At 41.8% G+C, this 12643-nt stretch overlaps 1 gene segment (V, D, J or C); it reads right to left on the reverse strand.

Moving 5' to 3' along the window:
* LOC105546086 overlaps positions 1 to 12643 on the reverse strand; it is a 619418-nt gene that overhangs the window by 601485 nt on the left and 5290 nt on the right.

Genomic DNA, 12643 nt, shown 5'->3' on the forward strand with positions numbered 1-12643 from the left:
TCCTTTGGGTATATGCCCAGTAATGGGATTGCTGGGTTGAATGGTATATCTGGTTCTAGATCCTTGAGGACTCCCCACACTGTCTTCCACAATGGTTGAACTAATTTACACTCCCACCAACAGTGTAAAAGCATTTCCATTTCTCCACATCCTTTCCAGCATCTGTTATTTCCTGACTTTTTAATGATCGCCATACTAACTTGGAATTTTGATAGAGAATGCGATGAATCTATAGATTCCTTTTGGTTTGTATAGCTAGCTTAACAATATTGAGTTTTCCAATAAATGAACAAAGGATTTATTTCCATTTATTTGTGTACTAATTTCTTTTTGCAGTGTTTTATAGTTTTCAATGTACAAGTCTTTCACCATTTTGATTTATTTTATTTCATTTTATTTTTATTTATTTATTTATATTTTTAAGATGGAGTCTCACTCTGTCGCCCAGGCTGGAGTGCAGCGGCACAATCTCGGTTCACTGCAAGCTCTGCCTCCTGGGTTTGTGCCATTCTCTTGCCTCAGCCTCCCGAGTAGCTGTAACTACAGAGGCCTGCCACCACGCCTGGCTAATTTTTTGTATTTTTAGTAGGGATGGGGTTTCACCATGTTGGCCAGGATGGTCTGGATCTCCTGACCTCATGATCCACCCGCCTCAGCCCCCCAAAGTGCTGGGATTACAGGCGCGAGCCACCCCGCTGACCGATTTTATTCTTAAGTATTTTAAGCTTTTATTTTTATTTATTTGTTTATTTGAGACAGTATCTCACTCTGTTATCCAGGCTGGAGTACAGTGGCAGGATCTTGGCTCATTGCAACCTCTGCCTACCAGGCTTAAGTGATTCCTGTGCCTCAGACCCACGAGCAGGTGGGATTACAGACATTTGCCACCACATCTAGCTAATTTTAAATTTTATTTATTTATTTATTTATTTTTTAGTAGAGACAGGCTACTCTTGAACTTCTAATCTCAGATGATACTCCCATATTGGCCAGGCTACTCTTGAACTTCTAATCTCATATGATACTCCCATATCAACCTCCCAAAATGCTGGGATTACAGGCATGAGCCACTGTGCCCAGCCTTATTTTACTCTTTAGAGTGATGTTGTAATTTGATTTGTTTTCTTAATTTCATTTTGAGTTGTTTCCTGTTTGCTTAAGTATAGAAATATAAGAGATTCTTTCTTTCTTTCTCTCTGTTTCTTTCTTTTTCTTTCTTTCTTCCTTCCTTCCTTCCTTTCTTTCTTCCTTTCTTTCTCTCTCTTTCTTTCTTTTCCTTCCTTCCTTCTTTCCTTCCTTCCTTCCTTCCCTCCCTCCCTCCTTCCTTGCTTCTTTCCTTCCTTCCTTCTGTCCTTCTTCTTTCTTTCTTTTCTTTTCCTTTCTTTCTTTCTTTCTTTCTTTCTTTCTTTCTTTCTTTCTTTCTTTCTTTCTTTCTCTCTCTCTCTCTCTCTCACTCTCTCTGTCTCTTTCTCTGTTTCTCTCTCTCTCTCTCTCTCTTTCTTTCTTTCTTCCTTCCTTCCTTCCTTCCTTTCTTCCGTTCTTCCTTTCTTCCTTTCTTCGTTGTCTCTCTTTTCCCTGCCTCTCACTTTCTTAGAGACAGGATCTTACTTTGTTTCCCAGGCTGTTCTTGAACTCTTGAACCCAAGAAATCCTCCCACCTCAACCTCTCAAAGTGCTGGGAATTCAGGCATGAGTCACCATGCCCAGCCATGAGATGTTTTTACATGGTGATTTTGTATTGTAAAACATTACTGAATACGTTTAACCTTTCTAATAATATTTTTTGTGGGACTTTTAAGGGCATTTTACATGTGATATTATGTCATCTGAAAACAGAGATTTTATTTTTTATTTCTAATTTTTATCCTGTTTATTTCTTTTTCTTGCCTAATTACTCAGGCTAGCCATTCCAATACTGTTTTTAATAGTGGTGAAAATGTGCATTATTGCTTTGTTCCTGATATTACGAAAACCTCTTTGGTCTTTCAGATTGCGTATGATGTTAACTGTGGGATTTTCATAGATGGTCTTTACTATGTTGAGGTAGTTTCCTTCTATTCATAGTTCCTTTGATGTTTTTACCATGGAAGGGCGTGGAGTTTTGTGAAATGATTTTCTGTAGCGAGGATCTTACTGCATTACATCTGGAAGAGCCACTCTGCTCTATACCTAACCATACCTGCTCCACTATATGCCTGGGGTTAGAGAGGAATAAATACCTCCAGGGGCCAGGGGCCAGGGGCCACTCAACTAGACCCACAGTAGAGGTCACCCATGTGAGGGGGTGGGGGAGCTGAAGAGGCCCCCATGGGTACAACTGTGGACTCTGCTTCAAGCCATAGTAGCTGTAGATGTAGACTTCTCTGTAGATGTTGGCTGGGATGGAGCTACCCCTGCCACTCTGGACTCAGACATGGGCAAGGAGTCCAGGGAAAACAGAGGAATGGACCAGAATCAGAAACAATAAAGTGAGGGGACTAGGCTCAGGCTCCTGTGAGTAGTTTGAGGTGACTGGTACAGCAAGTGACCCCATTTGTCCCAGGGTTGGTGGCTGTGTTGATGAGTCTCTCAAAGAAGCCAGTTTTTCCCTCACTCTGACTCTCTGCAGCTGATGGCCCCTCTTCTTATAGATTGATCAGGAATGAATCCTTCATAATTCCCAAATTTAGGAGACCAGCTAGACTTCTATGGGTGGCCTCAGAGTTTCTGTTAATGAGTTTTAGATGCAAGAGTGTGTAATGCTTTCTTTATGCAAATCAGCATGTCTCCCTCTTCTTGTCTCCTAGTCCCTTCATAGAACCTTACTCCAGACAGTCACCAGAATACATTTCTCAGGTGGGGTGGAGAAGGCCAGGTTGGCTGAATCTGGTTCCCTGTGAGAAAACAAATGCTGAGCCCAGTGAGCAGTGAACAGATGATACAGGGTCACAGCAGGATGGCTTCCCAGCTGTCATTATCTGCAGCCCCTCAAGGACAAGCCTATAGCACCCAGTGTTGCCCCAGTCCCACCCCAGTCCCAGACTTACTGAGTCCTTCAGTTTCTCCCTGCCTTTGTCTATTTTCTTCTTCACCAAAGATATGACTGTGAGGGCCTCTCTTAAGCTGCATTTGTATTTATTGCTCTGCACAGAATTCCGGAACCATGACATACCTGTCTGGTCTATGCTGCTATTTTTAGCAAAGTCCTGGGATCTCGGTCTCACTGAGGGAGATTCTCCATAGTCATCAGAGTGGGGAGCCCAGTTTGGTAAAGGGGAAGCCACCAGAAATTGAGGCAACATTGATGTCCCCTGTTCCCTGAGGCAGTTTCCAAGCAAAATAATGTTGGCTTTCCTCAGGAGCCACCCACACGATGCCTGTTTTCTTCTAGACCTATAACTAAAGTCCCAGTTGGTCCCTAAAGATTAGGTGGGGAGTGTGACCCATGAGGAAGTGAGCTACACTAAAATAGATCTGCTTGAGTTTTCTAATTTATATAAACAGAAATCTCGAAACAGACATGTGAATGAATATTAAGGGTATGGGTTAATGGTGGAAGGAACACAGAGATGGATGAGGCTGAATTTGTTGATTTGGGCCCAGTAAGGAGGGACTCTGCATTTAATGTTGCAGCTCAGGGAGTTAAAAAGGCCCTAATACTTTATTTATTTGGTTAGCTGAAATATGTATTAAAAGATGGCCCACTGTGAGTGAGCTGAAAATTCCTGATCTCCTTTGGCTTAATGTAGAGAAAGGGATCCAAAGGCATAGGAAGATTGGCATAGTGAAGTTGGTTAGTCACTTTAGACCTACTCATCTCAGCTGGAAGGGTCCAGAAGATATACCCTTGACCAATGCCTTGCAAAATAGATTTGTGAGAGCAGCACCTGCATTTTTGAAGAGACTTGTAATAGATAGCCCTTCTGTAGATGTCATAGCTAATAGTGGGAACAACAGTCACTCAACTACAAAATTTAAATACAATGGAAATAATTGGATCCAAGGTGGCAGGAGCCAAATTGTGGCACTCAACTATCAAAGGCAAGTGGGTATAGGTACTGTAATGAACAGCAGAGGCAAAGCAGCAATCAGAATAATCTGACTTGTGTAGAGATCTGGCATTATCTAATTAATCATGGGGTCCCTAGAAGTAAAATTGACAGAAAGCCTACTGCATTCCTACTTAATTTATACAAGCAGAAAACTTCTAGGTCAAATGCACAAAAGACTAATTTTAATTATAAATACAGAGAATCATGACCCCTCAATCAGTTTCCTGACTTGAGCCAGTATACAGACCCAGAACCCCTTGAATAAAGGGGAGGCCAGGTCTCCTTGAGGCAGGACCCCATCACGTGACCAACAATTTATGCAGTGAATCTTTCTCCCATCCTTCCCCAAAAAGACTGACAGGCTTTTAGCAGGGTAACTCTGCATTGAGGCAAAGAAAATGATCAGACATTTCGGGGACTACTGGACACTGGCTCTGAGCTGAAGTTCATTCCAGGGGATCCAAAACGTTATCCTTGTGTTTCTCCAGTTAATGTAAAGACTTATGGAGCTCAGGTAATGAATGATGTTTCAGCTCATGTCTGACTTACAATGGGTCCAGTGGGTCCCCAGACTTATCCTGTGGTCATTTTCTCAGTACCAGAATGCATAATTGGCATAGACATACTTAGCAGCTGGCAGAACCCCTACATTGGCTCCCTGACTGGTGGGGTGAGGGCTATTATGGTGGGAAAAGTCAAATGAAAGCCATTGGAGCTCTGTCTCTATCTACAAAAAACAATATTGGGCTGGTGCAGTGGCACAAACCTGTAATTTCAGCACTTTGGGAGGATGAGGAAGGTGGATCACCTGAGGTCAGGAGTTCGAGAACAGCCTGACCAACATGGTGAAACCTTGTTTCTACTAAACATAAAAAATTAGCTGGATGTGGTGGTGAATGCCTGTAATCTCAGCTACTTGGGAGGCTGAGGCAGGAGATTTGCTTGAACACAGGAAGCAGAGGTTTCAGTGAGCCAAGATTGTGCTCCAGCCTGAGCACTCCAGCCTGAGCAGCAAGAGCGAAACTCAATCTGAAAAACAAAACAAAACAAAAAAACACCAATATTGCATCCATGCAGGGACTGTGGAGATAAGTGCCACCATTAAGGATTTGAAAGATGCAGGGGTGGGTGGTGATTTCCACCACGTCCCCATTCAACTCTCCCATTTTGCCACTGCAGAAGACAGAAAGATCTTGGATAATGACAGTGGATTATCAGAAGCTTAACCAAGTAGTGACTGCAATTGCAGTTGCTGCACCAGAGGTGGTTTCATTGCTTGAGCAAATTAACACATCTTCTGGTACGTGGTATGCTGGTGGTCATTGACTTGGCAAATGCTTTCTTCTCCATTCCTGTCCATAAGACCCACCAGAAGCAATTTGCCTTGAGCTGGCAAGGCCAGCAATATACCTTTACTGTCCTACCTCAGGGGTTTATCAACTCACCAGCTTTGTGTCATAATCTTATTCGGAGAGACTTGGATCGCTTTTTGGTCTTGCAAGATATCACACTGGTCCATTACATTGATGACATTATACTGATTGGATCCAGCGAGCAAGAAGTAGCAAACACTGCACTTATGGGTGAGACATTTGCATGTCAGAGGATGGGAAATAAATCCAACTAAAATTCCGGGATCTTCTACCTCATTATAATTTCTAGGGGTCCAGTGGTGAGGGCGTCTGTAGAGATATTCCTTCTAAGGTGAAAGATAAGTTGCTGCATTTAGCCCCTCCTACATCCAAGAAAGAGGCACAATGCCTAGTGGGCCTATTTGGATTTTGGAGGCAACACATTCCTCATTTGAGTTTGTTACCCTGGCCCATTTCTCGAGTGACCCAAAAGGCTGCCAGTTTTGAGTGGGGTCCAGAACAGGAGAAGGCTTTGCAACAGGTCCAGGCTGCTGTGCAAGCTGCTCTGCCTCTTGAACTATATTACCCAGAAGATCCAATGGTGCTTGAGGTGTCAGTGGCAGATAGAATGCTGTTTGGACCTTTGCAGGCCCCTATAGGTAAATCACGGTGGAGGCCTCTAGGATTTTGGAGCAAGGTCCTGCCATCTTCTGCAGATAACTAGTCTCCTTTTGAGAGACAGCTCTTGGCCTGTTACTGGGCTTTGGTGGAAACTGAATGTTTGGCTATGCGTCATAAAGTCACCATGTGACCTGAACTGCCTGTCATGAACTGGGTTCTTTCTGACCCATTTAGCCATAAATTGGGTCATGCACAGCAACATTTCATCATAAAATGGAAGTGGTATACACGTGATCGGGCTCGAGCAGGTCTTGAAGGCACAAGTAAGTTACATGAGGAAGTGGCTCAAATATCCATGGCCTCCACTCTTGCCACCCTGCCCTCTCTCCCCCAGCCTGCACCGATGGCCTCGTGTGGCGTTCCCTATGATCAATTGACAAAAGAAGAAAAGACTAGGGCTAGTTCACAGATGGTTCTGCACGATACGCAGGCACCACCTGAAAGTGGACAGCTGCAGCACTACAGGTTCTTTCTAGCACATCCCTGAAGTACAGCGATGAAGGAATATCTTTCCAGCAGGCAGAACTTCAAGCATAGCACCTGGTTGTGCACTTTGCATGGAAGGAGAAATGACAAGATATGTGATTATATACTAATTCATAGGCTGCAGCCAATGGTTTGGCTGGATGATCAGGGACTTGGAAGAAGCATGATTGGAAAATTGATTACAAAGAAATTTGGGAAAGAGATATGTCGATGGACCTCTCCGAGTGGTCAAAAACTGTGAAGGTATTTGTATCCCATGTGAGTGCTCACCAACGGGTGACCTCAGCAGAGGAGGATTTTAATAATCAAGTGGATAGGATAACCCGGTCTGTGAACGCCAGGCAGCCTCTTTCCCCAGCCACCCCTGTCATTGCCCAATGGGCTCATGAACGAAGTGGCTATGATGGCAGGAATGGAGGTTACACATGGGCATATCAACATGGACTTCCACTCACCAAGGGTGACCTAGCTATGGCCAATGCTGAGTGCCCAATTTGCCAGCAGCAGAGACCAACACTGAGCTCTTGATATGGCACCCTTCCTTAGGGTGATCAGCCAGCTACCTGGTAGAAGGTTGATTATATTGGAAATCTTCCATTATCAAAAGCGCATAGGTTTGTCCTCACTGAAATAGACACTTATTCCAGATAATGGGTTTGCCTATAAGACTACCATCCATGGACTCATGGAATGCCTTATTCACCGTCATGGTATTCCACACAGCATTATTCTCACCAGGGCACTCACTTTATTACTAAAGAAGTGCAGCAGTGGGCTCATGCTCATAAAATTCACTGGTCCTACCATGTTCACCATCATCCTGAAGCAGCTGGATTGATAGAACAGAGGAATGGTTTTTGAAGTCACAATTACAATGCCAACTAGGTGACAATACTTTGCAAGACTGGGGCTAAGTTCTCCGGAAGGTGTGTATTCTGTGAGTCAGCATCTGCTATATGGTACTGTTCCTCCCATAGCCAGGATCCATGGGTCCAGGAATCAAGGGGTGGAAGTGGAAGTGGCACAACCCACCGTCACCTAGTTCACTAGCAAAATTTTTACTTCCTATTCCTGCAACATTATGTTCTGCTGGTTTAGAGGATTTAGTTCCAGAGGAAGGAACACTGCCACCTGGAGACACATCAATGATTCCATTAAACTGGAAGTTAAGATTGCCACCTGGACACTTTGGGCTCCTCCTACCTTTAAGTCAACAGGCTAAGAAGGAGTTACAGTGTTGGCTGGGGTGTTTGCCACAGACTATCAAGATGAAATCAGTTTACTACTCCATAATGGAGGTAAGGAGGAGTATGCATGGAACACAGGAGGGTCATTAGGGCATTTCTTAGTATTGCCATGCCCTTTTAAGGACAATGGAAAACTACAACAGCCCAATCCAGGCAGGATTACAAATGAACCAGACCCTTCAGGAATGAAGATTTGGGTCACTCCACCTGGAAAAAAAACCCATGACCTGCTGAGGTGCTTGCTGAAGGCAAAGGGAATACAGAATGTGTAGTAGAAGAAAGTAATCATCAGTACCAGCTATGGTCAGCTGCAGAAACGAGGAGTGTAATTGTCATGAGTATTTCCTCCTTCTTTTGTTAAAAACACATTTGTGCATGTATACACTTGTTCTAAGAAAATATCTTCATTTTATCTCCTTTCTCCTTTATCATATGACATATTGTCTTCACATCAGCATTTAAGTATTGTTAACTTTATGTAACAGTATTTGGGTTGGGGATTGATGTGTTTCTGGTTGTACGAAGGACAGTTTTATTATGTTAGGTGTAATTATGACCTTATTATTGTCTATATTTGAAAATTATGTATGAACTCAGAAGATATATTTGGGTTGAGGTTGACAAGGAGTGGACTTGTGATGATAATACTGAGTGTCAACTTGATTGGACTGAAGGATAAAAAAGACACACCCTCCTGGGTGTGTCTGTGAGGGTGTAGCCAAAGGAGATTAACCTTTGACTCAGTGGATGGGAAAGCCAGACCCACCCTTAATCTGGGTGGGCACAATCTAATCAGCTGCCAGCATGGCTAGAACATAAGCAGGCAGAAAAATATGAAAAGAGACACAGGCCTAGCCTCCCAGTCTACATCTTTCTCCATGCTGGATGCTTCCTGCCCTTGAATGTGGAACTCCAAATTCTTTAGTTTTGGAACTCGGCCTGGCTCTCCTTGTTCCTCAGCCTGCAGTTGGCCTATTGTGGGACGTTGTGATTATGCTATATATATGTGTGTCTGTGTGTGTGTATATATACATATATTCCATTAGTTCTGTCCATCTAGAAAACCCTGATTAGGCCAGGCGTGGTGGCTAACGCCTGTAATCCCATCACTTTGGGAGGCAGAGGCAGGTGGCTCAGGAGGTCAGGAGATCGAGACCATCCTGGCTAACACAGTGAAACCCCGTCTGTACTAAAAATACAAAAAATTAGCCAGGCATGGCGGCGGATGTTTGTAGTCCCAGCTGCTCGGAAGACTGAGACAGGAGAATGGCATGAACCCAGGAGGCAGAGCTTGCAGTGAGCAGAGATCATGCCACTGCACTCCACCTGGGTGACAGAGTGAGACTCCATCTCAAAAAAAAAAAAAAAAAGAAAAAAGAAAAAACAAAACCCTGACTAATGCACTAATCCACAGGAAGGAGAAAGAGGAAATCCTTCTTAAATTATTCTTTGAAAAAGATGTGACAGATATAAAAAAACAAACAAAAAAATTATTCTTTGAAGCCCGTGTCACCCTAATACCAAAATGAGGGAAGGACACAACAAAACAAGAAAACTATAGAACAATATCCTTGATGAACATAGATGCGAAAATCCTGAACAAAATACTAGCTAACCAAATCCAACAGCTATCAAAAACATAGTCCATCATGTTCAAGTGGGTCGCATACCAGGGTTGCAGAGATGGTTTAACATACACAAGTCAATAAATGTGATATACCACATAAAGAAAATTAAAAACAAAAATCACATGATTATCTCAATAGATGCAGAAAAAGCACTTGACAAAATTCAGCATCGCTTCATGATTAAAACCCTTGGCAAAATTGACATAGCAGAGACATCTCTCATGGTAAGAAAAGCCCACTATTTCAAACCCATAGTCAACATTATACTGAAAGGAAAAAAGTTGAAAACAATTGCCCTGAGAAATGGAACAGAAAAGAATGCCCACTTTCACCACTTCTATTCAATATAGTACTGGAAGTCTTAGCCAGAGCAATCAGACAAGAGAAAGAAATCGGGGACATCCAAATTGGTAAAGAGGAAGTGAAACTGTTGCTGTTGGCAGATAATGTGATCATATACCTAGAAAACCTTAAAGACTCATTCAAAAAGCTCCTAGAACTGGTAAATAAATACAGCAAAGTTTCAGGATACAGAAGTAAGGCACACAAATCAGTGGTTCTGTTATACGATAACAGTGAACAAGCTGAGAATCAAATCAATAATTCAACCCCTTTTACAAATAGCTGCAAAAAATATACTTAGGAATCTACCTAACTAAGGGGGTGAAAGATCTCTACAAGGAAAACTACAAAACACTGCTGAAAAAAATCATAGATGACACATCCCCTGCTCATGAATGGGTAGAATCAATATGTTGAAAATGATCATGCTGCCAAAAGCAATCTACAAATTCAATGCAATTCCCATCAAAATATCACTGTCATTCATTACAGAATTGGAAAAAACAATCCTAAAATTCATATGAAATCAAAAAAGACCTGCATAGCCAAAGCAAGACTAAGCAAAAGGAACAAATCTGGAGGCATCACATCACCCAACTTCAAACTATACTCTAGTAAAGTTTGACTCCATAGTCACTAAATCTGCTTGGTACTGGTACAAAAATGGGCACATAGACCAATGGAACAGAATAGAGAATCCAGAAATGAAGCCAAATGCTTAACAACCAACTGATCATTGACAAAGCAAACAAAAACATAAAGTTGAAAAATGACATCCTATTCAACAAATGGTGCTGGGATAACTGGCAAGCCAAACGTAAAGGAATGAAACTGGATCCTCATCTCTCATCTTATACAAAAATCAGCACAAGATGAATCAAAGACTTAAATTTAAGGTCTGAAACTGTAAAAATTCTAGAAGATAACATCAAAAAATCCCTTCTAGACATTACTTTAGACAAATACTTCATGACCAAGAACCCAAAAGTAAATGCAACAAGAACTAAAATAAATAGATGGGACTTAATTAAACTAAAAAGCTTCTGCACAGCAAAAGAATCAGCAAAGTTAACAGAAAACCCACAGAGTGGAAGAAAATCTTCACAATCTATACATCCACAAAAGACTAATGTCTAAAGTCTACAAAGAGCTCTAACTAATTATGAAGAAAAAATAAACATCCCATCAAAAGATGGGCTAAAGGCATGAATAAACAATTTTCAAAAGAAGGTATACAAATGGACAAGAGACATATAGAAAAATGTTCAACATCACAAATAATCAGGGAAATGCAAATCAAAACCACAATGTGATACCACATTACTACCACAAAATGGCCATAATTAAAAAATCAAAAAATAATAGATGTTGGCATGGATGTGGCGAAAACAAAACACTTTTACACTGGTGGTGGGAAGGTGAACTAGTACAATCACTATAGAAAACAGTGTGGAGATTCCTTAAGGAAATAAAAATAGATGTACCCTTCGATCCAGCAATCTCACGACTAGGTATGTAACCAGAGAAAAAGAAGTCATTACACAAAGAAGATACTTGCACACGCATGTTTATAGCAGCACGATTTGCAATTGTAAAAACATGGAACCAGCCCAAATACCCATAAATCAACTGGTGGATAAAGCAAATGTGATGTATACATCCACATACCAGGGAATATTACTCCCAGCCATAAAAGGAACAAAATAATGGCATTCACAGCGACCTGGATGGAACTGGATGCTGTTATTCTAAGTGCAGTAACTCAGGAATGGAAAACAAAACATGGTATGTTCTCATTCATAAGTGGGAGATAAGCTATGAGAACACAAAGGCATAACGATGATACAATGAACTTTGGGGACTGAGGAGAAAGGGTAGGAGGGGGGTGAGGGATAAAAGACTACACGTTGGGTACAGTGTACACTGCTTGGGTGATGAGTGCACCAAAATCTCACAAATCACCACTGAAGAACTTATTTATGTAACAAAACAACACTTGTTCCCCAAAAACCTATTAAGATAAAAAAATTGAAAAATAATCAAAAAGAGAAAAATCACTAAAACCCTTAAAAACCCAAATAAATAAGTAAATAAATAAATATATAAATAAATGAAAGATGAGAACCTCTTCCACTATAGAGAGAATCGGAGGCAAGAGATGAAGAAGCAAGAATCCCGACAAGCCATCATAGAATCTCCTGTCATCTTAGATGAACATCGCCCCTAAAGTTTGATTTTGATGCACAATACATTGAAACTTGAAAATAAATACAAAAATAAAATCAGAAAAAAATGGCCTAAGGATCCTCAAAGATAATAATGAGCCCTCTATGGGATGGGTACAATTCAGCAACAACAGTGAGAATCTCAAAAGAAGTGTGCAGAGTGAAATAAGCCTGAACAAATGGGAGGATAACGTTTGATAACACTGATACATTCCAGAAAACGGAAACCAAACAGTAGTGACAGAGGCAGATCTGCAACTTCCAAGGAGGGTGTTGGGGGAGGAAGTGAGGTGACAAGGGTCATGAGGAGCTGCTGGGGTTGGTCACAGGTTGTATAGCTCCCGGTGCTGGTGATGTTTTCAAGGATCCAGAGAAATGCCAAAATTTGTCTAATTCCCTATTGTAAATATGGGTGGTTTATTATATGTGCATTATTCTTACATGAAAGGAGTTTTATTAAAAAAAGAATAGGCTTGAGAGAAAGGAAGCACAGGGATTCAAACTGAGGAACAGGGGGAGGAAGGCACCACTCTGGAAACTCCTGGAAATGGGAGAAGGAGGATGATGGAGACACAGGTTCCCCATCAGAGGTGGGTCTGTGATGACACAGCTGGACCTGCCACCTCAGCCCAGGACTTCAGTGCAGACACC

Source organism: Mandrillus leucophaeus, unplaced genomic scaffold (assembly GCF_000951045.1).
Source record: "Mandrillus leucophaeus isolate KB7577 unplaced genomic scaffold, Mleu.le_1.0 Scaffold349, whole genome shotgun sequence".
Lineage (NCBI taxonomy): Eukaryota > Metazoa > Chordata > Mammalia > Primates > Cercopithecidae > Mandrillus > Mandrillus leucophaeus.